This window comes from Pongo abelii, chromosome 12 (assembly GCF_028885655.2).
Source record: "Pongo abelii isolate AG06213 chromosome 12, NHGRI_mPonAbe1-v2.0_pri, whole genome shotgun sequence".
Taxonomy (NCBI): Eukaryota; Metazoa; Chordata; class Mammalia; order Primates; family Hominidae; genus Pongo; species Pongo abelii.
Window position 1 is genome coordinate 59,968,092 of NC_071997.2, and position 27,809 is coordinate 59,995,900.

The 27,809-nt window shown below is 36.1% G+C and overlaps 1 protein-coding gene across 4 annotated transcripts in view; it reads left to right on the forward strand.

The window, feature by feature from the left end:
• EXOC6B (exocyst complex component 6B) overlaps positions 1-27,809 on the forward strand; it is a 660,637-nt gene that overhangs the window by 424,235 nt on the left and 208,593 nt on the right.

Below are 27,809 nucleotides of genomic sequence, written 5' to 3' on the forward strand. Positions count from 1 at the left end.
GAGCATTTAGCCCATTTACATTTAAGGTTAATATTGTTATGTGTGAATTTGATCCTGTCATTATGATGTTAGCTGGTTATTTTGTTCGTTAGTTGATGCAGTTTCTTCCTAGCATCGATGATCTTTACAATTTGGTATGTTTTTGCAGTGGTTGTTCCTTTCCATGTTTAGTGCTTCCTTCCGGAGCTCTTTTAGGGCAGGCCTGGTGGTGACAAAATCTCTCAGCATTTGCTTGTCTGTAAAGGATTTTATTTCTCCTTCACTTATGAAGCTTCGTTTTGCTGGATATGAAATTCTTGGTTGAAAATTCTTTTCTTTAAGAATGTTGAATATTGGCCCCCACTCTCTTCTGGCTTGTAGAGTTTCTGTCGAGAGATCCGCAGTTTTTCCGATGGGCTTCCCTTTGTGGGTAACCTGACCTTTCTCTCTGGCTGCCGTTAACATTTTGTCTTTCATTTAAACTTTGGTGAATTTGACAATTATGTGTCTTGGAGTTGCTCCTCTCCAGGAGTATCTTTGTGGCATTCTCTGTATTTCCTGAATTTGAATGCTGGCCTGCCTTGCTAGATTGGGGAAGTTCTCCTGGATAATATCCTGAAGAGTGTTTTCCAACTTGGTTCCATTCTCCCTGTCACTTTCAAGTACACCAATCAGATGTAGATTTGGTCTTTTCACATAGTCCCATATTTCTTGGAGGCTTTTTTCATTTTCTTTTATTCTTTTTTCTCTAAACTTCTCTTCTGACTTTATTTCATTCATTTCATCTTCCATCACTGATACCCTTTCTTCTAGTTGATCAAATCGGCTACTGAGGCTTGTGCATTTGTCACGTAGTTCTTGTGCCATGGTTTTCAGCTCCATCAGGTCCTTTAAGGACTTCTCGGCATTGGTTATTCTAGTTAGCCATTCGTCTAATTTTTTTTCAAGGTTTTTAACTTCTTTGCCATGGGTTTGAACTTCCTCCTTTAGCTCAGTGTAGTTTGATCGTCTGAAGCCTTCTTCTCTCAACTTGTCAAGGTCATTCTCCATCCAGCGTTGTTCTGTTGCTGGTGAGGAGCTGCGTTGCTTTGGAGGAGGAAAGGCGCTCTGATTTTTAGACTTTCCAGTTTTTCTACTCTGTTTTTTCCCCATCTTTGTGGTTTTATCTACCTTTGGTCTTTGATGATGGTGATGTACAGATGGGGTTTTGGTGTGGATGTCCTTTCTGTTTGTTAGTTTTCCTTCTAGCAGTCAGGACCCTCAGCTGCAGGTCTGTTGGAGTTTGCTGGAGGTCCACTCCAGACCCTGTTTACCTGGGTATCAGCAGTGGAGGCTGCAGAACAGCAAATATTGGTGAACAGCAAATGCTGCTGCCTGATGGTTACTCTGGAAGTTTTGTCTCAGAGGAGTACCTGGCCATGTGAGGTGTCAGTCTGCCCCTACTGAGGGATGCCTCCCAGTTAGGCTACTCGGGGGTCAGGGACCCACCTGAAGAGGCAGTCTGTCCATTCTCAGATCTCCAGCTGCTTGCTGGGAGAACTACTACTCTCTTCAAAGCTGTCAGACAGGGACATTTAAGTCTGCAGAGATTTCTGCTGCCTTTTGTTTCGCTATGCCTTGCCCCCTGAGGTGGAGTCTACAGAGGCAGGCAGGCCTCCTTGAGCTGTGGTGGGCTCCACCCAGTTCTAGCTTCCTGGCTGGTTTGTTTACCCACTCAAGCCTTGGCAATGGCGGGCGCCCCTCCCCCAGCCTCCCTGCTGCCTTTCAGTTTGATCTCAGAGTGCTGTGCTAGCAATGAGCAAGGCTCCAGGGGCGTAGGACCCTCCGAGCTAGGAGCAGGATATGATCTCCTGGTGTGCCGTTTGCTAAGACCCTCGGAAAATCGCAGTATTAGGGTGGGAGTGACCTTATTTTCCAGGTGCCATCTGTCACCCCTTTCTTTGACTGGGAAAGGGAATTCCCTGACCCCTTGCACTTCTTGGGTGAGGCGATGCCTTGCCCTGCTTCGGCTCATGCTCGGTGTACTGCACCCACTGTCCTGCACCCTCTATCTGACACCCCCCACTGAGATGAACCCAGTACCTCAGTTGGAAATGCAGAAATCACCAGTCTTATGCGTCGCTCACGCTGGGAGCTGTAGACTGGAGCTGTTCCTATTCGGCCATCTTGGCTCTATTTTTAAGTTTTTTACTTTTTTAAGGACAGGGTCTTGCTCTGTTGCCCAGGCTGGACTGTAGTGGGCAGTACAGTGGCACAATCATAGCTCACTGTGGCCTTGAACTCCTGGTCTCAAGCCGTCCTCCCACCTCAGCCTCCTATCTAGGACTACAGGCATGCACCACCATGCCTGGGTTATTTTTTATTTTTTATTTTTATTTTTGTAGAGATGAGGTCTCACTATGTTTCCCAGGCTGATCTCAAACTCCTAGCCTCAAGCAATCCTACCACCTTGGCCTTCCAAAGCACTGTGATTATAGGTATGAGCCACCACACTGGGCCCTAGAGTATGTTTTATGCACAAATTATTGTGTATGTCTGTTCTGACTTATTTAGAGTTACTTCAATGAAGACACTTGCCTTTGTTTTGTGGAACTTAAAACTCACACCAGAAAAGTGATGAGCAGTGTTTCAAGATGTTATAAAGTGAAATAAAAACTTACAGGTGTGTAGAACAAAAAATTACAATGCAGACATACAATAGACTGTCTAAACCCAAAGAAGAAAAGCTTGGTAAATTTATAAAGCCATGTGCATGCTAAGTGCAATACACTCAGAAAAGACTTAAATAGACCCTAATCTTTCACCTGAGGTAAATCTCTGGGCTCAGTGCAAGCCTGTATAAATTTTGAAATCCCCCAACAGAAATCCAATTTGCAATGACTGGGACTTGTGTTTTGTTGTTTTTGGTTTTTTGGTCTTGATTTTTAAAATTTTTATTGGGTTTGTTTTTTGTTGTTGCTCCTGCTATTCAAGGAAATCTCCCTCAAAACTTCAGCTCTACATGAGCTGAAAGAACAGAGACTGTATGACCATCCAGGATGGAATATAGTCTTTGCAAAAATAGTGGAAAAAATCACTAAAAAACCGGCTACTATAGCCTCAACAATTAAAAAAAGCAAACCCCATGAAAAGGGGGATCTGAGTTCCAGAGTTACTGCCTTATATTATTCAAGTAGCTAGTTTTCAACACAAAAATCACACAATATACAGCAAAACAGGAAAGTATGGCCTATTCGAAGTAGCAAAATACATTGACAGAAACTATCTGAGAAAGCCCAGGAATTCTATGTCTGGCAAAACGTTTCCTCAAAAATAATGTAGAATTTAACACATTTCTAGGTAAACAAAATCTGAGGGAATTTGTTACAACTAGACAAGCCCTGCAAGAAATGCTGACAGATTCTTTTATGGTAAAATGAAAGGAAAGTAGATAGTAGCTGAAGGCCATATGAAGAAATAAAAATCTTTGGCAAAAATAAATTCATGGGAAAATATAAAAATCAGTGTTATATTTTTGGTTACAATTCCTCGTTTTATTTCTACATGATTTAATAGGCAAATGCTTAAATATAATTGTAAACATTTTATTAAGGACAAATGTATAAAATGTAATTTGTGATAACTATATGAAGATAACCTAGATGAAATCGACAAATTCCTAGAAACACACATGTTACCTAAACTGACTCAAGAATAAATACAAAATCTTAACAGACCTATAATGAGAGAAGGGAGAGATTTCGTAATCAAAAGCCTCCTGGTAAAGAAAAGTCCAAGACTAGATGGTTTCAGTGGAGAATTCTACCAGACATTTAAAAAATAATTAACACAAATTCTTAAAATTTTGCTAATAGTAAGAGGAAATGCTTCCTAACTCATTCTATGAGGCCATTTTTTGTTTGTCTAAAAAATTATTTTTTCTTCATTTTTGAAGGATTTAAAAAAAAATCTTACGTCAGCAATCTCATTATCTTCTTGCATTTGTCATTTCTGTTGAAAAGTCAACTGTCAATATTATTGATGCTATAATTGTTTTCCTCTAGCTGTTTTTATACTTTTAGTTTTGCTTTTAATTTTTTGTATTTATGCTATAATTTTTCTGGGTGTCTGATTCTTTTTATTTTTTAACAGAAACTTTCTGTTTCTGAGTCATTTCACTTAAGATAATGGACCCTAGTTCCATCCATGTTGCGGGAAAAGACATGATTTCATTCTTTTTCATATATATATATATATATAAAATATTTTGGTTTTTTTTTTAAATATGGAGTTTCGCTCCAGTTGCCCAGGCTGGAGTGCAATGGCATTATCTCGGCTCACTGCAACCTCCGCCTCCTGGGTTCAAGTGATTCTCCTGTCTTAGCCTCCCAAGTAGCTGGGATTACAAGCACCCACCACCACACCTGCCTAATTTTTGTATTTTTAGTAGTGACGAGGTTTCACCACATTGGCCAGGCTGGTCTTAAACTCCTGACCTCAGGTGATCCACCCACCTCAGCCTCCCCAAAGTGCTGGGATTACAGGTGTGAGTCACCACACCTGGCCATATATAACATTTTCTTATATGGAACTCATCTCTTTGAGGTCCTTCCACTTGGAGCTCGTTAACATAAATGTTGTATCTATATCTATCTATCTATCTATCTATCTATCTATCTATCTATCTATCTATAACATTTCTTTGTCCAACCTTCTGTTGATGGACACTTAGGTTGATTCCTTATCTTTGCTATTATGAATAGTGCTGTGATAAATATATGAATGTAGGTATCTTTTTGGTGTAGTGATTTCTTTTCCTTTGAGTAGATACCCAGTAGTGGGATTGCTGGGTCAAATTGTAGTTCTTTTTTAGTTTTCTGAGAAATTTTTATGCTGTCTTTTATATAGTCTATATTAATTTACATTCCAACTTACAGTGTATAAGCATTCCCTTTTCTCCACATTGTCACCAGTATCTGTTGGTTTATTTTGGCTTTTTAATAATAGTTATTTTGACTGGTATAAGATGGTATGTCATCGTGGTTTTAATTTATTTTTGTCTGATAATTAGTGATGTTGAGCATTTTTTCTTTTTTTTTTTTTTGGCTGCATATGTCTTCTTTTGAGAAATGTCTGCTCATGTCCTTTGCCCATTTTTTAATGGGGTTATTTATTTTTTTCTTGTTGATTTGTTTGACTTTCTTATAGCTTCTGGATATTTGTCCTTTGTCAGATGCATAGCTTGCAAACATTTTCTCCCATTCTGTATTTTGTCTGTTTATTCTGTTGATTATTTCTTTCACTGTGCAGATGCTTTCTAGTTTAATTAAGTTCCATTTTTCTATTTCTCTATTTTCATTTTTGTTCTATTTGCTTTTGAGATCTTAGTCATAAATTGTTTCCCCAGGCCAATATCTGGAAGAGTTTTTCTTACATTTTGTTTTATGATTTTTGTGGTTTCAGGTCTTGCATTTAGGTCTTTAATCCATCTTAAGTTAATGTTTGTATATAGTGAGAGATATATGTCCAGTTTCATTATTCTGCATATGGCTATCCAATTTTCCCAACACTGTTTACTGAATATGGGTACTTTCTACAGTGTATATTTTTGTTGAGTTTGTTGAAGATCAGTTGGTTATAGATATGTGACTTTATTTCTGTGTTCTCTTTTCTTTTCCATTGATCCTTGTGGCTATTTTTATACCAGTACCATGCTGTTTTGATTACTATAGCTTTGTAGTGTAATTTGAAGTGAGATAATGTGTTGCCTTCAGCTTTGTTCTTTTTACTTAGCATTGCTTTGGCTATTTGTGTTCTTTTTAGGTTCCATATGAATTTTAGGATTGGTTTTTCTATTACTGTGAAAAATCACATTGGCATTTTGATAGAAATTGCATTGAATCTGTAGATTGCTTTGGGCAGTATGGTTATTTTAATGATGTTGGTTCTTCCAGTCCATGAACATGGAATGTTTTTCCATTTGGTTGTGTCATCTATGACACAAGGTTTTTTGGTTTTCCTTGTAGCAGTCTTTTACCAACTGGGTTAAATGTATTTCTGGGTATTTTATTATTTTGTAGCTGCTGTAAATGTGATTGAGTTATTAATTTGGTTCACAGCTTGATTATTATTGGTGTATGGAAATGCTACTGATTTTTGTACATTGATTTTGTATCTTGAAACTTTACTAAAGTTATTTGTCAAATCCCAGAATCGTTTGGTATTGTCTTTAGGGTATAGAATCATATCATCAGCAAGGAGAGATAGTTTGACTCCTTCTTTGCCTATTTGGATACTTTTAGTGAGATAGTTTGACTTCTTCTTTGCCTGTTTGGATACTTTTTATTTCTTCCTCTTGCCTGATTACTCTAGTTAAGACTTCCAGTAGTGTGTTGAATAGGAGTGGTGAAAATAGGCATCCTTATCTTATGTCAGTTTTTAGGGAGAATGCTTTCAACTTTTCCCTGTTCAGTATGATGTTGGCTGTGGGTTTGTTGTATATTGCTTTTATTATTTTGAGGTATGTTTCTTCTCTGCCTAGTTGTTGAGTGTTTTTATCATGAAGGGATGCTGAATTTTATCAAATGCTTTTTCAAATCACATTTACTGATTTGCATATATTGAATTGTCTTTGCATCTTTGGAATAAAACACTGGATTGTGCTATATTATATTTTTGATACGTTGCTGGATCATATGCTCATACATAGTTGATATGTTAATCAGGGATATCGGCTTATAATTTTTTTCTTTTTCTTTTTCTTTTTCACTGCCTGGCTTTGGTATCAGTGTGATACTGTCTTCATAGAATGAATTAGGGAGGATTTACTATTTTCTTTTTATTGTTTTATGTTTTTCTTTCATTGAAAACAGTTTATTTTATACTCTAGATACCAAAGAGTTTCTTGAACTTTTCCTTTCAATCATTCAATATATAATTTTTTAAGACTTGCTTATTCTCTGTTTCAAATGCTGTATTAATCAGGATGCTCCAGAGAAACAAAACCATTGTGTGTGTGTGTGTAGACAGAGAGAGAGTTTTTTTTTTTTTTTTTTTTTGGTCTGAGATAGAGTCTCGCTCTGTCACCCAGGCTGGAGTGCAGTGTCATGATCTTGGCTCACTGCCACCTCTGCCTCCTGGGTTCAAGCCATTCTCATGCTGCAGCCACCTAAGTAGCTGGGATTACAGGCGTGCACCACCATGCCCAGCTGATTTTTGTATTTTTAATAGAGACGGGGTTTCACCATGTTAGCCAGGCTGGTCTTGAACTCCTGACCTCAAGTGATCCACCTGCCTTGGCCTCTGAAAGTGCTGGGATTACAGGTGTGAGCCACCGGGCCTGGCCTGAGAGAGAGATTTGAAATTGGCAATCTGGAGAGCCAGGTGAGTCAATGTGTAGGTTCAGTTTGTGTCTGAATGCCTGAGTACCAGAAGAGCCTATGGTTTGACCTCTGTTCTAAACACTGGCAGGCTTGAAACCCAAGAAGATCTGATGCTTTAGTTGGGTCCAAAGGCCAGAAGAGACTGATGTTTCAACTCAAGGCTGTTAGGAAAAGTTCTGACTTAACTGCAAGATGGTCTGGCTTTTTGTTCTAGTCAGCCTTCAGTTAATTTGATGAGGTTCACATCAGAAAGGGCAGTTTGCTTTATTCAAGTCTACTGATTCAAATGTTAATCTCATCCAAAGACACCCTTATAGAATCATGTTTGACCAAATATCTGAGCACCTGGTGGCTCAATCAATTTGACACATAAAATTAACCATTACAAATGCTATACCCTTTCCTTTGTTTTGCAGTATTTTTTTCTTGTGCCCCATGCCAGTATCTTATTTCCCTCCTTTCTCTACCTCAGATATGGTGGGATCTTTACAGATTGTATACTTTGAACAAACAAGTTGAGTAGATAGCCCTTGATCATTTTATTCCGCCCCATTTGATGGCTTTCTCATCCTTTATATTCACATCATTTATATGCATAATGATGTGCACATCTCTCATATGATTTCAGATTCTACTGGCTTTCACATACTTATCAGGTGTCAGTAGTATCAGATAACCAAGTTCAATGACTTGAATATATGAGTGTATATATATATATATTTATTTTTATTTATTTATTTATTTTTTGAGATGAGGTCTCACTCTGTCACCAGGGGGTGGAGTGCAGTGGCATGATCTCGGCTTACTGCAACCTCCGCCTCCTGGGCTCAAGCGATTCTCCTGCCTCAGCCTCCCGAGTAGCTGGGACTATAGACGCATGCCACCATCCCCGGCTAATTTTTTGTATTTTTAGTAGAGGTGGGGTTTCACCGTGTTAGCCAGGATGGTCTCGATATCCTGATCTCATGATCCATCTGCCTCGGCCTCCCAAAGTGCTGAGATTACAGGCGTGAGCCACTGCATCCAGCAATAGTATATTTTCTTACATAAGAAGAACTCCAGAAATGATATTAGTCAGAGACTGAGGAATATCAGGGCTGAAGTCTTTGTTATCCTTTTGACCATTTCCTCAAGGTTCCAAGATAGCTGCTAAATTCTAACCATCACAATTATATTAAAGTCATGAGGAAGAAGGAAAGAAGGAGGAGGAGAAAGAGACAAAAGAGCTTCTACAGGAATTGATACTTTCAAATTCTTTGCCTTTCCTATCTGACAACAGGCTGAGAATTATAATTTTTGTAATTGCCATGGATTATTATTATTGGGGTATAAGGGAGAACATAGATAATGAGTAAAAAGGCAACATGTTTTGAAAATATGTTTTTTTTTTTTTAGTAGAGTTCGCATCTTCTCCCAGTCACCAATGTCTGGAACTCTGAAAATTTTCTGAATTTGTTGAGTACAATGTAAATAATAAATATCTAGCATCACCTATTATTACAAAGATTCTTATTTCTTGTTCTTACTTTGCTTTTCTCAAGGGACTATTTGTCTTCAATAACACAATTTGGCAGGGTTTTTTTTACCTTTTACTTCTACATGTTTACATAGGAAAGAGGCTGAGTAGCAGAGTAGGTGATGGAGTCACTAGGAATAAGGAGAACCATATTCTAACATAATGGCTAGGAGTAGCAAACTATAAATCCTGGTTCTCTGTAACACTTTATCCAGGAACTCTGAGAACAGGGGATAGATGTTTGGTGTCCCATATTCTGAGTCCTAGGTAGGTTTTTTTCAATTCATCTTTTGTCTTCTGCTTAGGATCACTTGTGATTTCGTTAATCTTTATTTTAGCATTGTTGTGGCTTCTCTTTTTTTGGCTCTGTGCTGTTTAGGAATATTTAGAAGAAGCTAAATTGAGGGGCTGTTAGCCGGGCAAATTTTTTTCAGTGGATATTTATTTTAATAGCCATTTGGTTTCATTACCTTTTAATGAGTTCTTTGATAGCAAGTTCCTTAATTAACAAGGCAGTCTTTCAGGTTTCCTCTTCTCTAATTGTTAACATATTTTGGTGCTTTCACACAGATGCACTGTGATGAAGTTTCCTCTTTCACAGCTCCTTTTTGGGCCATTCAGAAGCGATGAAGAAGAGGGTGGGGAGAATACACAGCATTTTTCAAAAAGATATAGATTATTTAAGAGTATCCTCTCAAACTGAGTGAAATATTTACATTTCATGTTCTCTTCTCTACAACGTGATTAACTCAGTGAATTTCTAGGTGTATGAAAGTTGATTATTAGTCTAGTTCATATTAAAATTTTATGTTAAGTTTTACTATAATCAGTTTTCAAGAAATGTGGAATATTTAATTCTATCTGGGACACCCATATAAAATTTCCTTTTAAATTTCCCTTAACCTATGGACAATACTTCTCAACAAGATGGGAATATTTTATAATAAGGTATCTATTATTCATTGAGCCCCAATTATATGCCATACACTGTACAGGGCTGTATATTATATTATCTCATTTGTTGCAAACAGTCTCTATTAGGTTGGCGACGTTATCTGCATTTTACTGCTGAGGAAGATGAGTCTAACCAAGATTAAATAACTGTCCTAAAGGTCACATAACTAAAAGTGCGAAGATTTGACCCTAAGTTAATATGATCCCAAATCTTTGCTATTTCTCTCCATATCACTTCCTTTTTAGTCCTGTCTTGTTTTTACTACCACTTCCCATAATATGGACGTGATGGTTCATGCACCATTCTCCCATATGGAGGTTAATTAAAGAGCTCATTAAATTCTTGTAAAGCATATCTTAAATGATTTCCCTCAGAGAAACCTAAGGTTTTAAATATTCTGACATGAAGCATTTGTTATTGGCAGAAAATAATGACCAAAGCACCTACAGGATACTTTAGCTCAAAAAAGCAAAAAAGAAACTAGGGCTAATGAGGTGTTTGGGAGGAGAAATGCTCTTATTTAGGGTATTGACCAGTTAGGAACTGAGTAATAAGTTGTATGTGGAAGTTAAAAGAGACTGGCTGGCAGACAGTCAGGCGTCTACCATTGTATTTTGTAAACTTTCTCCTATGGCTGTGGTGTGTTTTTTCCAAGCCCACTTAATTTTTTATGAGGTTTGTAAAGGTCTTGAATAAACAATTGAGATTATAGAGGTTTTCCTGGAAGCTTTAGTTAATATTTTAATACTCTTGCTTTGTCACATTATTAAATAGCTTATTGGAAAGTTTGAAAGACAAAGTTTCTTTTTTATTTTTCCTTTTTTTCTTTTCTCTTTTTTGTTCTAGTAGTTAAGCATCAAAATTGGATTTAGTTTTTGGTTGATTGCCTTTCTTCGTTTTAATTTTAACTTTATATCTCTACAGATCATCCTTGGATTGGGGATCTGGCATCTGGGAGGGCTCCACTTAAAATGCACTTTAAGTGAAATTACAGTTTAGAGGGTGTGTCTTGAAACCAAGCCAGTGACTATAAATGTGTGTATTAAGAGAGGACTGGAAAAAAGGCAATAGGAATTGGATAGGGTCAGAAAACAGGAACTAATAGAGCTTTGTAGATTATTTCATCATCATGACCTTTTGCTCATTAATATTTGAATCAGATTCTTTGACATCTTGGTTGTAGTCTGGTGAAACATTAAGCATAGCAAAGACTGAATACCTTCAAAGACATGTCTTTGTTAATGAGATGACTTGATAAAGTTAACCTTTAACCTGAACAGGAGTTGAGGAAAGAGAAAGGAAGAGTTTTTATTTTTCATTATGAGTAATTCTCATTCTATGGAGGTTTATATAGTAGTAATATTTGTTATTTTTAGGATACTTTATATTACCTCCATTTCAATTTTTAAGCCACTTAAAAAAATTCCCATGTCATTGTTGTTGGGATGTAATGAGGGTCACCCAGCAAGCACTACCACTTTTGTGAAACCTTCTCTGAGTATTGTGCCCTCATAATATTATGCTCAATTTAGCACCTAATTGCATGTTCTCCTTGATTTGCTTCAGAACAGGAAATACATTTTCCACTTTTTTGCACATACAGAATTATTAGAATAAAAAAACAAAATCATATGACTATAAAAGATATGCTTTGTAAAATATGATGCATTCATAAAATACTTACATTTTAAGCAAATATACCTAATGTCATTTTCAATTATTTACTATATAGGATCATAGGAATAAAAGTTGTAATAAATCAGAAGATACTGACTAAGTACTTAACATATAATCCAGGTACTGTATTAAAAATGCTATATAAGATTTATTTTTATTTAGCTATTATAATACTGTTTGGGGGGTAAGGAAATTGAGACAAAGGTTAAAGTCAGTGTTCTAGAGCATCACATTTAAAGTGTATATTGGTTTTTATTAAACCACACATCTGTAATTTTTCTATTTATCTTTATTTATATTTTTTTCTTTGCTTTTGCTCTGACACTATTATTAGTCCTTGGCAGTAGAACACATTAGTTGTTTGTTGGTGGTGTTATTGTTGTTTTGAATTGGGCATGCACTGATTAATGGTTACACCCTTTATCCTTTACTGTAAATTTGGGTTCAAAAGACACACATATATAAGCATTTTGTAAATAAAGCAAAAATGTTTGCCTAGATGACAATGGAAATCAAGACTAAAGCATAGAAGATTCTTGACCAGAAAGAAATTCTTTAAATATCTATTATAGTTTTCTTCTGGTTTCATATAAATTTAGTAAATTAAAAAGATTCATTTTGGTTTCTAATTGTGACACCATGGTATCAGTTTTATCCTCTAATCATAAACAACCATAAAAACCTGGAGAAAATATAAAATTACACTATTGCTAAGTGAAAGAAGGGATCAATGTTTTGGATGTCTGTTAAGTATAGGATTTAGATAAGCAGGATACCAAAGAGGAGAGAAAACATGGAGAAGAAACTCCCCTAAAAAAATCTTTGGCCAGACATGGTGACTCACGCCTGTAATCCCAGCACTTTGAGAGGCCAAGGTGGGTGGATCACGAGGTCAGGAGTTTGAGACCAGCCTGGCCAATATGGTGAAACTCCATCTCTACTAAAAAAAAAATACAAAAATTAGCTGGGCATGGTGGTACGCACCTGTAGTCCCAGCTACTTGGGAGGCTGAGGCAGGAGAATTGCTTGAACTGGGAGGTAGAGGCTGCAGTGAGCTGAGATCATGCCACTGCACTCCAGCCTGGTTACAGAGTGAGACTTTGTCTCAAAAAAAAAAAAACCCAAAAAACAAACAAACAAACAAAAAACCAAACCTTCATTAGATGTTCCCCTTTTTCCTTGACTCATTTCTAAGCTGTAAGCTTCAGGTGCATAGGGCACACTCTGGGGGCTTTGAAGACAGCAGCTGCTAGAATACTGATTGCTGAGCAAATATTCTAGAAATTACTTAGCAGAGACATTGAGAATTGGGCCCACAGAGAGAGCAGATAAGCACTTTGTGCTTTCAGTTAAAATATCAATAAGGTCATACACAGGGATTAACTATAAGGTCCTTTCAGAGTAAGGGCAAAACTAACATGGACCCATTGTAATAAAGTTTAAAAACAAGCCTGACAAAATCAAGATGATCCATCAATAATTTAACTGTCTGCTAGAACAAAACTCAAAACTCTGCTGGGGCTGATAAGATAATCTAGTCTCTCTATACCACTTTATCTGCAATGTATGCCACACAAAACAAAATTTTCTAAGGTGCTAGTAAGTGGAGAAAACTGACCTAAAATCAAAGGTTTAAATAGTCAATAGAAGCAGATCATGAGCTGATCCAGATATTGATGTTAGCAAAGACTTCAAAATAGCTATGATTAACTGTTAAAGAAAACAAGGGAAAGAATAGACAAAATGTATCAAAGATGAATTATTTGAATAGAGATTAAGAATCACATGTGGAGTATGGCCAGGGTCTGAGCTGGGGTTCAATCCTCACTGGGCTGCTGCCCAAGCTGGACTGCCATTATGGAACTTAGCACTGAATGCCACTAGGGGAAGTTGCAACAGGACCCAGAGGCATGGAGGTAGAAGACGTAAAGCTCAGCTGTTGCACATCCAGCTTCTTAGTCCTGGTATGTTGGCCAAGGCCAAGGGTAAGCCACTGCTTCAGGGTTACCAGCTGATGAATGCATGCCCAGCTGAAAATCTCTTGTGTATCCATGCCTTTGAACAGAAAACCCTGACCCCAGAGCAGCGGGCCCGTGAGCAACAGAAATGAGAAACCAGGACCTGCACAGCCATTAAATTATAAATCAAGATTTTTTAAAAAAGAATGAAATATGTATTCTAGAATAGCAAAATATAAAATCTATAATAACAGCTCATTACATGAATTTTTAAAAATGTATTGAGTGGGTTTAAAAACAGACTCAACAAAGCAGAATTCAAGATTAGTGAACTCAAATATGGGTCTGTAGAAAACACCCAAACTGAAACACACAGAGTGATAAAAGAGATTTGAGTCTCACTATGTTGCTCAGGCTGGACTTAAATTTCTGGGCTCACAGGATCCTCCACCTTAGCTTTCCAAGTAGTTGGGATTACAGGTGTGCACCACCATGTCCAGCACTAAAAATTTTATTTTTGATGTTAAGAATGGAATAAAGCATATGAGATAGGTGGAACACAGTTGAAAAATTTTAAATGCATATACTTGGAGTCCCAGAAGGAGAAGAAAGAGAATGATACAAAGCAGTACTTAAAGAATTTTGTACTTGAGAATGCTTGAGAATTTTCTGTATCTGAAGAAATGCATCAGTCCACAGATTCTGGAAGCTCAGCAGCCCACACAGTATAAACTTAAAGAAAACTATACCTAGACACATAATGGTCAGATTGCCAATATTAAAGAAAAAAGTCTTACAAACAGCCAGAGAGCAAGGACACATTCATGGGAAAAACAGTAAGAATTGTGGCTGACTTCGTATAAAAATAATGAAGGCCAGAGGACAATAGAATGAAATGTATAAAATTCCAAAAGAGAACAAAACTGCCAATGTACACTTCAGTACTCATCAAAAATATATTTCAAAAAATGTTGAGGTGGCCACTACTGGCCATGGTATAATAGCTAGTACCAGACTTGATCTCAACCATAAACATCTAGAATACTGTACAAAATAAATGAAACAACTGTTTTTAAATACCGTACAGCAGGGAGTGCAGGAAAGTGATCCATGAGAGAAGACCAACAAATGAAGTGTAAACCCAGCAATCTCCTAGAAGTACTTTGTAACATTGCAGTGCAAGAAAGGGTGAACCCAGGCAGAGCATAGCAATACTGGTAAGAAGACAATGACTGGAGTTTGGGGACAAAATAACTGAAATTTGCTAGGAAGCAGTTTGGAAATGAAAAAGAGTTTTGGGAAGAATAACCTTGCATTGAGATTCTTTTGAGGCTTTGGCCGAATACTAAGCTATTAATGTATAGGGCAAAAAGTCCATGAGGTCAGACAAACAATCAAACAAACAAACCATCAAATTGTGAGGGCACAGAAGCTAAGCACAATTGCCAGAACTCAAACAAAGAGATGGGGGGGATGTTCAAATTACAACCCGTAAGAAGGGGAAGGCCCCACTGAACTGAAGCATACAGCAGAGACAGCAATGAGAGGCTAGTCATGGGTCTAAAGTAGCATTAGTCCTGGACCTAATAGTATAGTTTTGGGCCTCTACATAAAAGATAATTCTGATCTCTGCATAAAAATGCATACCAGTAAACTTTAAAATTTCACACTGATCCGGGAGTAACTTAATTGTTTGCCATAACGAAGCCCAACACTCCTTAAGGAAATTTAACAAAGTACTGATATTCAACAGCAACATTCACAATAGCCAGTGTTCAATAAAAATTTGCTAGAGATGCCAAGAAGCAGGAAAATGTGATCCATAACGTGGAAGAAAATCAGTCCATATAAACATCCAAACATGATGGAAGTGACAGAATTAGAAGGCAAATGCTTTAAAAATGCTTATATGCTCATACACACATGCTCAATATATTCAATATTTAAAGGTAAATACAATGAGAGTAATAGAAGTTATACAAAAAGGAATCAAATGGAACTTCTAATAACAAAAATGTAATATCTAAAATGAAAATTACACTGAATTGTATTAATAGAAATTAGCAACTATAGAAAATAAGGTTGGAGAACTTAAAAGACATAGCCATGGAAATCATGCAAACTGAAGTACAGAGGAGAATTAATGGAGGAAGAATTTTTTGTTGTTGTTGAGACAGAGTCTCGCTCTGTCACCCAGGCTGGAGTGCAGTGGTGCGATCTCGGCTCACTGCAACCTCTGCCTCCCAGGTTCAAGCAATTCAATGGAGGAATAATTTTTCCTGAACCTCAGATTCTTGGGGGGCAGACAGTATGTCTTGTCTAACTGCCTTCTCGGAAAAAGAGGAAAGAATAGGTAAAGTATTTGAAGAAATAGTGACTAGAAATTTTTGAAAGTTGATTAAAACAACTTGCTGAAAAACAATGATAAAAAGAAACTCTTAGAATCAACTAGGGAAAAAATACATAGTAGATACAGAGAAAAAGTGATGAAATGACTAGATACTTCTTTTTAATCAGAAACTATGCAAACCAGAAGATAATGAAATGACACGATTAAAATGCTGAAAGAATAAAAAAGAACCATCACCAAGGAATCTTATAGTCAGCAAAAAATTAAGGTATAATAATGACTTTTTTAGATGATCAAAATCTGAGGGAATTTATTGACAGAAAACATGAATTTCAGGAATATCAAATTAAGTTTTTCAGAAATAATATAAAATGGAAGCTTGCATCTACATAGATGAGCAAAGAATACCAGAAATGAAAAATATGTAGTTAAGATAAAAAAGTTTTTACTCAATTTTTGTTTATTTAATACGTGATGGACTTTAAAAGCAAAAATAATGACAATGTATATATTGATAACATATATAGAAGTAAAATATGTGAAAATAATCACCTGGAAGGAGGTAAATGCAAGAATACTGTTTTTATATATGGAATTGTGTAATATAATTCAAGATAAACTGTGATCATTTAAAGAGACTTATTACAAAGCCTCAAACAGATACTAAATGTATAAAACAAGGAAATACAACTATTAAGTCAAAAGTGGAAATAAAATAGCATTATAAAGAACACTTAAGTAATATAAGAGCAGACAGGAAATAGGAAAAAGGAAACAGCAGATTAGACAAAAAGACAACTAAGATCAACATAATAGATTTAAATCCAATCGTACTGTGAATTATATTAAGTATAATTAATGATGTAAACCCTCTGAATAAATGGCAGTGATTTATTACTCTGGATAAAGCAGAATGACTCAACTATATTTGGCCTACAAGAATATCACTCTAATGTACAAAGACATAGATTGGTCAGAAGTAACAGCAAGGAATAAGATATACCATGCAAATACTAATCATTAAAACATTGAGTTTCTGTATTAATGTCTGGTAAAGTAGACTTAAGAAGTAGGATTATTCTAGGGATAAAGATTGACATTTCATTATGATATAAGGGCCAATTAATCAAGAAGACATCACAACCGTGTGTCTGCACTCAATAACAAATCTTCAAAATGCATCAAACAAAAACTGGCAGAACTGAAAAGATGAATAGGCAAATTCATAATTGCAGCTGCTAATTTTAAATCTTTTCAGTAATTATTAAGATTAAAATTATTAAAATAAATAGGATATCAGTAAAGCTATAGAAGACTTGAACAACAATTATCATACAACTTGACTTAATTGATGTCTATTTATAGGATATTACACCACCAATAGCAGCTTTTTTTTCTTAGTGCATATTGGAATATTCACTAAGCTAGACCACATCCTGGGCTATAAAACATGCCTCAGTAAATTCAAAAGGAGTAAAATTGTATAGACTATGTTAGTCATCTACAACACAATTAAATTAGAAATCTATAAAAGATATATTTCAAAAATATCACCAAATCATTAGATATTAGACAACATACTTCTAAATAACCTCTTTCTCAGGGAAGAAACCACAAAGAAATTTAGAAAATATTTTGAACTGAAGAAAAATGAAAACGCTACTTATCACAATTTGTGGGATGCCATTAATGCACTGGTTGGAGCAAAGTTTCTTAACCTTGGTAGTATTGACGTTGTGGACCAGATGTGTTTGACTGTCCAGGGTGTTATAGGATGTTTATCAGTATCCCTGGCTTCTACCCATGATATGTCAGTAGCGTTTCTCCCCTCCTTCCACCTCCTGCCAGTTGTGACAAGCAAACATGTCTTCAGACATTGCCAAATGTCCCTGGGAAACAAAATTGCCCCCATTCGAGAACTACTAGCTTAGAGGAAAATGGATCACTTTAAGTACTTACGTTATAAGAAAAGTAAGGTCCACAATCAAAGTCCAAGTTTTGTCTTATGAAGCTAAAAAGAGAAGAGCAAATTGAAACCCAGCTCAATAGGAAAAAGGAAATAATAAATATAAGAGCAGAAATTAATGATATAGTAAATGGACACAATAGTGGAAGAGATAAAACACTTATTTTTTTAAAAAAAAATACATTGGTTAAGAAAAAAAGAAGATTCAAATTATTAATGTCAGGGATGAAAATAGGAATATCACTACAGACTTCAGAAACTACAGAGACTAAATGTATAGTCAAGTAAAATATGAACAACTTTATTCTAATTAATTTGACCATGTAGGTGACTTGGTTAAATTCTTTGAATTACAGAAATTATACATTTATAAAAGACACAGATTACAAATTACTCAAGAATAAACACAAAACCCAAATAGGCTTATTTATAATAAAGAATTTGAATTTATATTTTAAAAACCCTCCCACAAAGAAACTACAGGCTGAGATTTCTTCACTAGTAAATTCTATCAAACATTTCTGAAAGAAATTAAACCAATTCTAAGCAAAATGCTTCACAAAACAAAGGGTTTTTCTAAACTTATTTTATGAAACCAACATTAATAGCAAAATCAAACAATGACAATATAAGAACAGAACACTGTAGACTAATATCCTGCATAAACACAGACTCAAAATCTTCTACACAATAGTATCAAATGAAATCCAGCATTATATTTCAAAAAGATACACTGTGCCTAAGTAAGGTGTATTGTATAAGTTATATAATTGTGTGTGTGAGTGTATCCATGTGCTTATCTTAATATGTACACAGAAAGCACTTAACAAAATTGGACACCCTTTCATGAAAAATAAAATTCTGTCAGCAGTGTAGGCTAGTCTTATGTAATCTGATAAAGGATATCTATAAGAAATCTATAGCTAACATTTTACTTAATGATGAAAGACTGAATATGATTTGAGAAAAAGGCAACTGTATGAATGAATCTCAGAAACATGCTGAGTAAAAGAACCTAGGCACAAAACAGGACACTAATGTAAAATTATTTTTAAAAAGTTAAATTACATTTCATTTATTTAAGGTGTACAACATGATGTTACAGAATACATATAGATAGTAAAAATGTTACTATAGCGAAACAAATTAACATATCCATCATCTCACATAGTTTCCCGTATTTTCTCTGTGTGTTGGGCAAGAGCAGTTAAAATCTGCTCATTTAGCATGAATCCCAACTCTTGCACTTTGTGCACCCACACACTTAACACCACATGAAAGCTGCCAAGGCTTATGGCTTGCACCCTCTGAAGTAGCAGCCTGAGCTGTACCTATGCACCTTTGAGCTAAGGCTAGAGTTGGAGCAGCTAGGATGCAGGGAACAGTGTCTTGAGGCTGCACAGGGTAGTGAGGCCTTGGTTCTGGCCCATGAAACCATTCTGTCCTCCTAAACCTCTGGGCCTGTGATGGGAGGGGCTGCCTTAAAGGTCTCTGACTTGCCTTGGAGACCATTTCTCCTTTGTCTTGGCTGTCAGCGCTTACCTTCCTTTCAGTTATGCAGATTTCTCTAGCAAGTGGTTGCTCAGCAGCCTGTTTGAATTCTTCTCCTGAAAATGGGTTGTTCTTTTCTACTACATGACCAGGCTGCAGTTTTTCTAAACTTCTGCCCTCTGCTTCTCTTTTAAATATAAGTTCCTGTTTTACATCATTTTTTTTTTTTTTTTGCCCATGCCTATGAGCATAGGTGGTTAGAAGCAGCCAAGCTACATCTTGAATGCTTTCCTGCTTAGAAATTTCTTCCATCAGATACCCTAAATCAGCACTCTCAAGTTCAAAGTTCCACATGTTACTAGAGCAGGGGTATAATGCAGCCAAGTTTTTTGCTAAAGCATAACAAAAGTGACCTTTGCTCTAGTTCCAAATAAGTTCCTTCTTTCCATCTGATACCTTGTCAGCCTGGACTTCACTATGAGCATTTGGGTACCATATCCCTACCAGCATTTTGGTCATAACTGTTCAACAAGTCTCTAGGAAGTTCCAAACTTCCCCTCATCATCCTGTATTCTTCTGAGCCCTACAAAGTCTTCCAACCTCTGCCTATTATCCAATTCCAAAGGTACTTACACATTTTCAGGTATCTTTATAGCAATGCCCCACTCCTGGTACCAATTTTCTGTATTACTCCATTCTCACATTGCTATAAAGAAATACCTGAGACTGGGTAATTTATAAAGAAAGCAGGTTTAACTGGCTCACAGTTCTACAGGCTGTACAGGAAGCATGATGGTGCATCTGCTTGGCTTCTGGGGAGGCCTCAAGAAACTTACAATCATGGCAGAGGGTAAAGGGGGAGCTGGCACATCTTACATGGTAGCAGCAGGAGCAAGGGGTCGGGGAGGTGCCACATACTTTTAAACAACCAGATCTCATGAGAACTCACTATCATGAGAAAAGCACCAACGGGATGGTGCTAAACCATTGGAAAATTGCCCTCATGATCTAGTCACCTCCCACCAGGCCCATCCTCTTATGATTACAATTCAACATGAGATTTGGTGGGGACACAGATTCAAACCATATCAACAAATAAAAATTATATATATATATGATGTACAATATGATGTTTGATAAATGTATGTATTGTGGAATGGCTAAACCAAGGTATTTAATATATGCATTACTTCACATACTTATCATTTTTTAATACAGAACACTTAAAACTACTCTCTTATGCATTTTCAAGTATACAATATAAGACTGAATGGGACTAGGTGCAGTGGCTTACACCTGTAATCCCAACAGTTTCAGAGGCTGAGGTGGGTGGATCACTTGAGGTCAGGAATTCAAGACCAGTCTGGCTAACATGGTGAAACCCCATCTCTACTAAAAATACAAAAATTAGCCAGGCATGGTGGTGCACACCTGTAGTCCCAGCTACTGAGGAGGCCGAGGCAGGAGAATCGCTTGAACCCAGGATGCAGAGATTGCAGTTAGCCGAGATCGTGCCACTGCACTCCAGCCTGGGTGACAGGGCAAGACTCTGTTAACTCCTTATCAGATGTGTGGTTTGCAAGTATATTCCCCCATTCTGTAGGTTCTCTTGACACTTTTGATTGTTTCCTTTGCTGTCCTGAAGCTTTTTAGTTTGATGTAATCCTATGTGTCTGTTTTTGCTTTTGTTGCCTGTACATTTGTGGTCATATACAAAAAAAAAAAAAAAAAGTCATTGTACAGATCAATGTCATGGAGCTTTTTCATCTGTTTTTTTTTTCTAGTAATTTCATAGTTTCAGGTCTTATGTTTAAGTCTTTAATCTATTTTGAATTATTTTTTGTTTACATGTGAGATGAGGGACTAATTTCATTCTTATGCATGTGGATATCTAGTTTCCTCAGCACCATTTATTGAAGAATCTTTTCCCCATTGTGTGTTATTGGTATCTTTATCAAAAATTTGTTGACCATAAATGTGTGGATTTGTTACAGAGTTCTGTTTTCTGTTCCATTGGTCTGTGTATCTGTTTTTGCACTAGTGCCATACTGTCTTGATTACTATAGATTTGTATTGGATTTTGAAATCAGACTATGTGACAGCTCCATCTTCGTTATTTCTGTTAAAGATTGCTTTGGCTATTTGGAGTCTTTTGTGGTTCCATATGAACTTTAGCATTATTTATTCTATTTATTTGAAAAAAGTCATTGGTATTGTGATAAGGATTGCATTGAGTTTGTAGATCACTTTGGGTAGAATGGACATTTTAACAATATTAATTCCTTCAATTCATGAACATGATACGTCTTTCCATTTCTTTGTGTCTTCTTAAATTTCTTTTAGTATTGTTTTATACTTTTAAATATACAAAATTTTATCTCTTTAGCTAAATTTATTTCTAAGTTTTTTTAAATAGTTGTTGTAAATGGGATTTTTTGCTTGATTTCTTTTTCAGATAGTTTGTTGTTAGCATATAGAAACACAACTGATATTTGCATGTTTATTTTGTATCCTGCAACTTTACCGAATTTGTTTATTCTAACAGTTTTTGGTGGAATTTTTAGAGTTCTGTCTATATAAGATCATATATATTTTTCAAACAATCAGTGAACAATTTAACTTCATTTTCAATTTGGATGCTTTTTATTTCTTTCTCTTGACTAACTACCGTGACTAGCACTTCCAGAACTGTGTAGATTAGAAATGGTGAGAGTGCACACCCTTGTCTTGTTCCTAATCTTAAAAAAAAAGATTTCAGCTTTTCACTTTTGTGTATGATATTAGCTATAGGATTGCCGTATATGGCTTTTAATGTATTAAGTTACATTCCTTCTATACCTAATTTGTTGAGAGCTTTTTTTTTTTTTATCATGAAAGGAGGTTGAGTTTTTTCAAATGCCTTTTCTGCATCTATTGGGATGATTATATAGTCTTGCTTCATTCATTCACTCTATTCCCACTCTCATTGTTCAAAAGCTATAGAGTCTCACACCTTTTTTTTTTGTTTTGTTTTCATTTTTTGTTTGTTTGTTTTCTTTTAACTTTTAGGTTCAGGAGTATATGGGCAGGTTTGTTATATAGGTATACGCATGTCATGAGGGTTTGGTGTACAGATTATGTCATCACCCAGGTATTAAGCATCGTGCCTGAAAGGTATTTTATCTGATCCTCTCACTTCTCCCATCTTCCACCCTCAAGCAGACCCTAGCATCTGTTATTCCCCTCTTTGTGACCATGTGTTCTTTTTATTTAGCTCCTGCTTATAAGTGAGAACATGAGGCATTTGGTTTTCTGTTCCTGCTTTAGTTTGCTAAGGATAAAGGTCTCCAGTGCCTTCCATGTTGCTGCAAAGAACATGATCTCATTCTTTCTTTATGGCTGTGTAGTATTCCATGGTGTATAGGTACCTAATTTTTTTATTCAGCCTACTGTTGATGAGCATTTTGGTTTATTCCATGACTTTGGTATTGTGAATAGTACTGCAGTGAACATAGGTGTGCATATGTCTTTATGGTAAAACAATTTATATTCATTTGGTTATATATTCAATAGTAGGATTGTTGGGTTGATGGGTACTCTGTTTTTAGTTCTTTGAGGAATCACCACACTGCTTTTCACAATGGCTGAACTAATTTACACTCTGACCAGCAGTGTATAAGTGTTCTCTTTTCTCTGCAACCTTGCCAGCGTCTGTTTTTTTAATTTTTTTTAAAATAATAGCTATTCTGACCGGTTTGAGATGATATCTCCTTTTGGTTTTGATTTGCATTTCTCTAATGATTGGTGACGTTGAACATTTTGTCATATGCTTGTTGGCCACATGTATGACTTCTTTTGAAAAGTGGTTGTTTATGTCCTTTGCCTACTTTTTAAGGGGGTTTGTTTGTTTATTTGCTTGCAAATTTGTTTAAGTTCCTTATAGATTGTGGACATCAGACCGTTGCCAGATGCATAGTTTGTAAATATTTTCTTCCATTCTGCAGGTTTTCTGTTTTCTCTGTTCATGGTTTATTTTGCTGCGCAGAAGCTCTTAGGTTTAATTCGATCCCATTTGTCAGTTTTTGCTTTTGTTACAATTGCTTTTAGGGTCTTCATCATGAAATCTTCGCCAGTTCCCTTGTCCAGAAAGGTGTTTACTAGGTTATCTTCCAAAGTTTTTATAGATTTAGGTTTTACATTTAAGTCTTTAATCCATCTTCTGTTGATTTTTGTGTATGGTATAAGGAAGGAGTCTGATTCCAATATTCTGCATATGGCTACTCTGCGTAAAAGCTCCTCGAGCTGATAAACAACTTCAGCAAAGTTTCAGGACACAAAATCAATGTACAAAAATCAGTAGCCTTCCTGTACACCAATAGCATCCAACAGCACCAAAGTAGAGAGCTAAATCAGGAACCCAATCCCATACAAAAAGAATAAAATACCTAGAAATACAGCTAACCAGGGACATGAAAGAGCCCTATAATGAGAAGTATAAAAACACTGCTCAAATAAATCAGAGATGACTCAAAAAAATGGAAAAACATTCCATATTCATGAGTAGGAAGAAGTAATATAGTTAAAATGGCGATACTGCTCAAAGCAATTTACAGATTCAATGCTGCTCCTGTCAAACTATTTATAACATTCTTCACAGAACTAAACTATTTAAAAATGTATATAGAACCAAAAAAGACCCTGAATAGCCAAGGCAATCCTAAGCAAAAAGAACAAAGCTGGAGACATGACGTCACCTGACGTCAAACTATACCACAGGGCTACAGTGGCCAAAACAGCATGGTACTGGTACAAAAACAGACACATAGACCAATGGAATGAAATAGAGAGCCCAGAAATAATTCCACACACTTATGACCATCTGATCTTCGACAAAGCTGACAAAAGCAAGCGATGGGGAATAATGTTCAGTAAGTTGTGCTGGTCTCATACTTTTGTCCCCTCTGAAAGTTCACAGTTGGCATAGCCTGACCATTATGTTGAACCCTGTTTTTCTTTGGAGGTGACTGTCCTAGGTCTCTGGTGGGTTTAATTAAAACCAAGTAATTTAATGTGGATTTCTGTGTGTGTGTGTGTGTGTGTGTGTGTGTGTGTGCATAATTTATTTTATTTTATTATTTACTTTAAGTTTTAGGGTACATGTGCACAATGTGCAGGTTAGTTACATATGTATACATGTGCCATGCTGGTGTGCTGCACCCATTAACTTGTCATTTAGCATTAGGTATATCTCCTAAAGCTATCCCTCCCCCCTCCCCCCACCCCACAACAGTCCCCAGAGTGTGATGTTCCCCTTCCTGTGTCCATGTGTTCTCATTGTTCAATTCCCATCTATGAGTGAGAACATGTGGTGTTTGGTTTTTTGTCCTTGCGATAGTTTACTGAGAGTGATGATTTCCAGCTTCATCCATGTCCCTACAAAGGACATGAACTCATCATTTTTTATGGCTGCATAGTATTCCATGGTGTATATGTGCCACATTTTCTTAATCCAGTCTATGATTGTTGGACATTTGGGTTGGTTCCAAGTCTTTGCTATTGTGAATAGTGCCGCAATAAACATACGTGTGCATGTGTCTTTATAGCAGCATGATTTATAGTCCTTTGGGTATATACACAGTAATGGGATGGCTGGGTCAAATGGTATTTCTAGTTCTAGATCCCTGAGGAATCGCCACACTGACTTCCACAATGGTTGAACTAGTTTACAGTCCCACCAACAGTGTAAAATTGTTCCTATTTCTCCACATCCTCTCCAGCACCTGTTGTTTCCTGACTTTTTAATGATTGCCATTCTAAATGGTGTGAGATGGTATGCCATTGTGGTAGCTAGTTTTTTGAAAGAATCAACAAAATTGATAGACCACTAGCAAGATTAATAAAGAAGAAAAGAGAGAAGAATCAAATAGACGCAATAAAAAATGATAAAGTGGATATCACCACCGATCCCACAGAAATACAAACTACCATCAGAGAATACTACAAACACCTCTATGCAAATAAACTAGAAAATCTAGACGAAATGCATAAATTCCTCGACACATACACCCTCCCAAGTCTAAAACAGGAAGAAGTTGACTCTCTGAATAGACCAATAACAGGCTCTGAAATTGTGGCAATAATCAATAGCTTACCAACCAAAAAGAATCCAGGACCAGATGGAATCACAGCCAAATTCTACCAGAGGTACAAGGAGGAGCTGGTACCATTCCTTCTGAAACTATTCCAATCAATAGAAAAAGAGGGAATCCTCCCTAACTCATTTGATGAGGCCAGCATCATCCTGATACCAAAGCCGGGCAGAGACACAACCCAAAAAGAGAATTTTAGACCAGTATCCTTGATGAACATTGATGCAAAAATTCTCAATAAAATACTGGCAAACCAAATCCAGCAGCACATCAAAAAGCTTATTGACCATGATCAAGTGGGCTTCATCCCTGGGATGCAAGGCTGGTTCAATATACGCAAATCAATAAATGTAATCCAGCATATAAACAGAACCAGAGACAAAAACCACATGATTATCTCAATAGATGCAGAAAAGGCCTTTGACAAAACTCAACAACGCTTCATGCAAAAACTCTCAATAAATTAGGTATTGATGGGACGTATCTCAAAATAATAAGAGCAATCTATGACAAACCCACAGCCAATATCATACTGAATGGGCAAAAACTGGAAGCATTCCCTTTGAAAACTGGCACAAGACAGGGATGCCCTCTCTCACCACTCCTATTCAACATAGTGTTGGAAGTTCTGGCCAGGGCAATTAGGCAGGAGAAGGAAATAAAGGGTATTCAATTAGGAAAAGAGGAAGTCAAATTGTCCCTGTTTGCAGATGACATGATTGTATATCTAGAAAACCCCATCGTCTCAGCCCAAAATCTCCTTAAGCTGATAAGGAACTTCAGCAAAGTCTCAAGATAGAAAATCAATGTACAAAAGTCACAAGCATTCTTATACACCAATAACAGACAGAGAGCCAAATCATGAGTGAACTCCCATTCACAATTGCTTCAAAGAGAATAAAATATCTAGGAATCCAGCTTACAAGGGACGTGAAGGACCTCTTCAAGGAGAACTACAAACCACTGCTCAATGAAATAAAAAAGGATACAAACAAATGGAAGAACATTCCATGCTCATGGGTAGGAAGAATCGATATCATGAAAATGGCCATACTGCCCAAGGTAATTTATAGATTCAATGCCATCCCCATCAAGCTACCAATGACTTTCTTCACAGAAGTGGATTTCTTTTATGATGTGACTTTTCTCTTTAGAATTTGTTTTTGCCTCTATTGTATCTGTTCCACTTGATCTCTAAATTACCTCATTTGTTGTTTTAAATCATGCAGAGTATGGCCCATCAGAAAATAGAAATGAAACCATAGAGATGAGGAAAATTTATAGTCTGTATACTAAAATAGGTCATCATTATTTTTTATGCTACAAATAAGATTTGAGTCAAATAAATACAAATTTAGAAAATGTTCAATTGCACACAGTAATCAAAGACATAAAATCCACAAAATATCTTTTGTTTCATTAGTAGAAAAATTAGCAGAAAAACTTATAAAACTGCAGGTGATTATGCAATGAAGTAATACTCTACGAAATATCTGGGATCAATGCAAATTAGAACATACCATAAGCAGAGTCATTTAACTGGATATTTGGGAGTCTAGCTTTCACTTGTGTTTGTCTTCACATATAAGCATATGCATTATGGATCACAGTCTTGATATCCCTCATCCTAGTAGCTTCAAAAAATAATTCCAAAGGAATTATCCAAAGTACATAAAATTATGTAAATTTTAAAATATAGTATGATACTATTTATTTATAGTTTTTCTCTTTAAAGCCTGCTAGATTCATTGAAGACCCTGGCCCAGTATAACATATGAAAAAACATATAAAAGGGACACTGTAGTCATGCTCTTGCATTTTCATGATCTCTTACTAGAACTGACTTACTTTGTTTATAATAGCCAAAACAAAAAGAGAGAAAGAAAAAGAAATAACTTAAATCTCCAGCTTGAGAAGAATGGCCAAATAAATTGTGGTATACTTCCAAAAAGGAATACTATGGAACAATTAAAGGAATAAACTACAACTAGATGCAATACACTTCAAAATCTTCGCATTCATAATATTCAACTGAAAAAGGAAGTTGCAGAAGGACCTACATAATATTATAGAATGTTTCAAAATATGTAAAATAATACAACACATCGTTTCTGGTTATATACTTGTCTTAATAGTACTTTTTAAAAACAAATGGGATACCTAATACCAATAATGGTCATCTCTGGGGACTGGGAGGAACGTGATTAAGGAGGTCACACAGGGGCTTAAACTGTATTTGTAATGTTTAGGGGATATGTTAAGTATTTATCTGATGATTCTATATTTTTCTGTATGGCTGAAATATTTTGTTATTTCAAAAAAGAAGGATGATTCACTAAATAATTTGATCATAGTCTTTTTAAAACATCATCCTGTATTTTGAAACAGATGATAAATAACAGATACAAAATTTATATAATTCACTAAA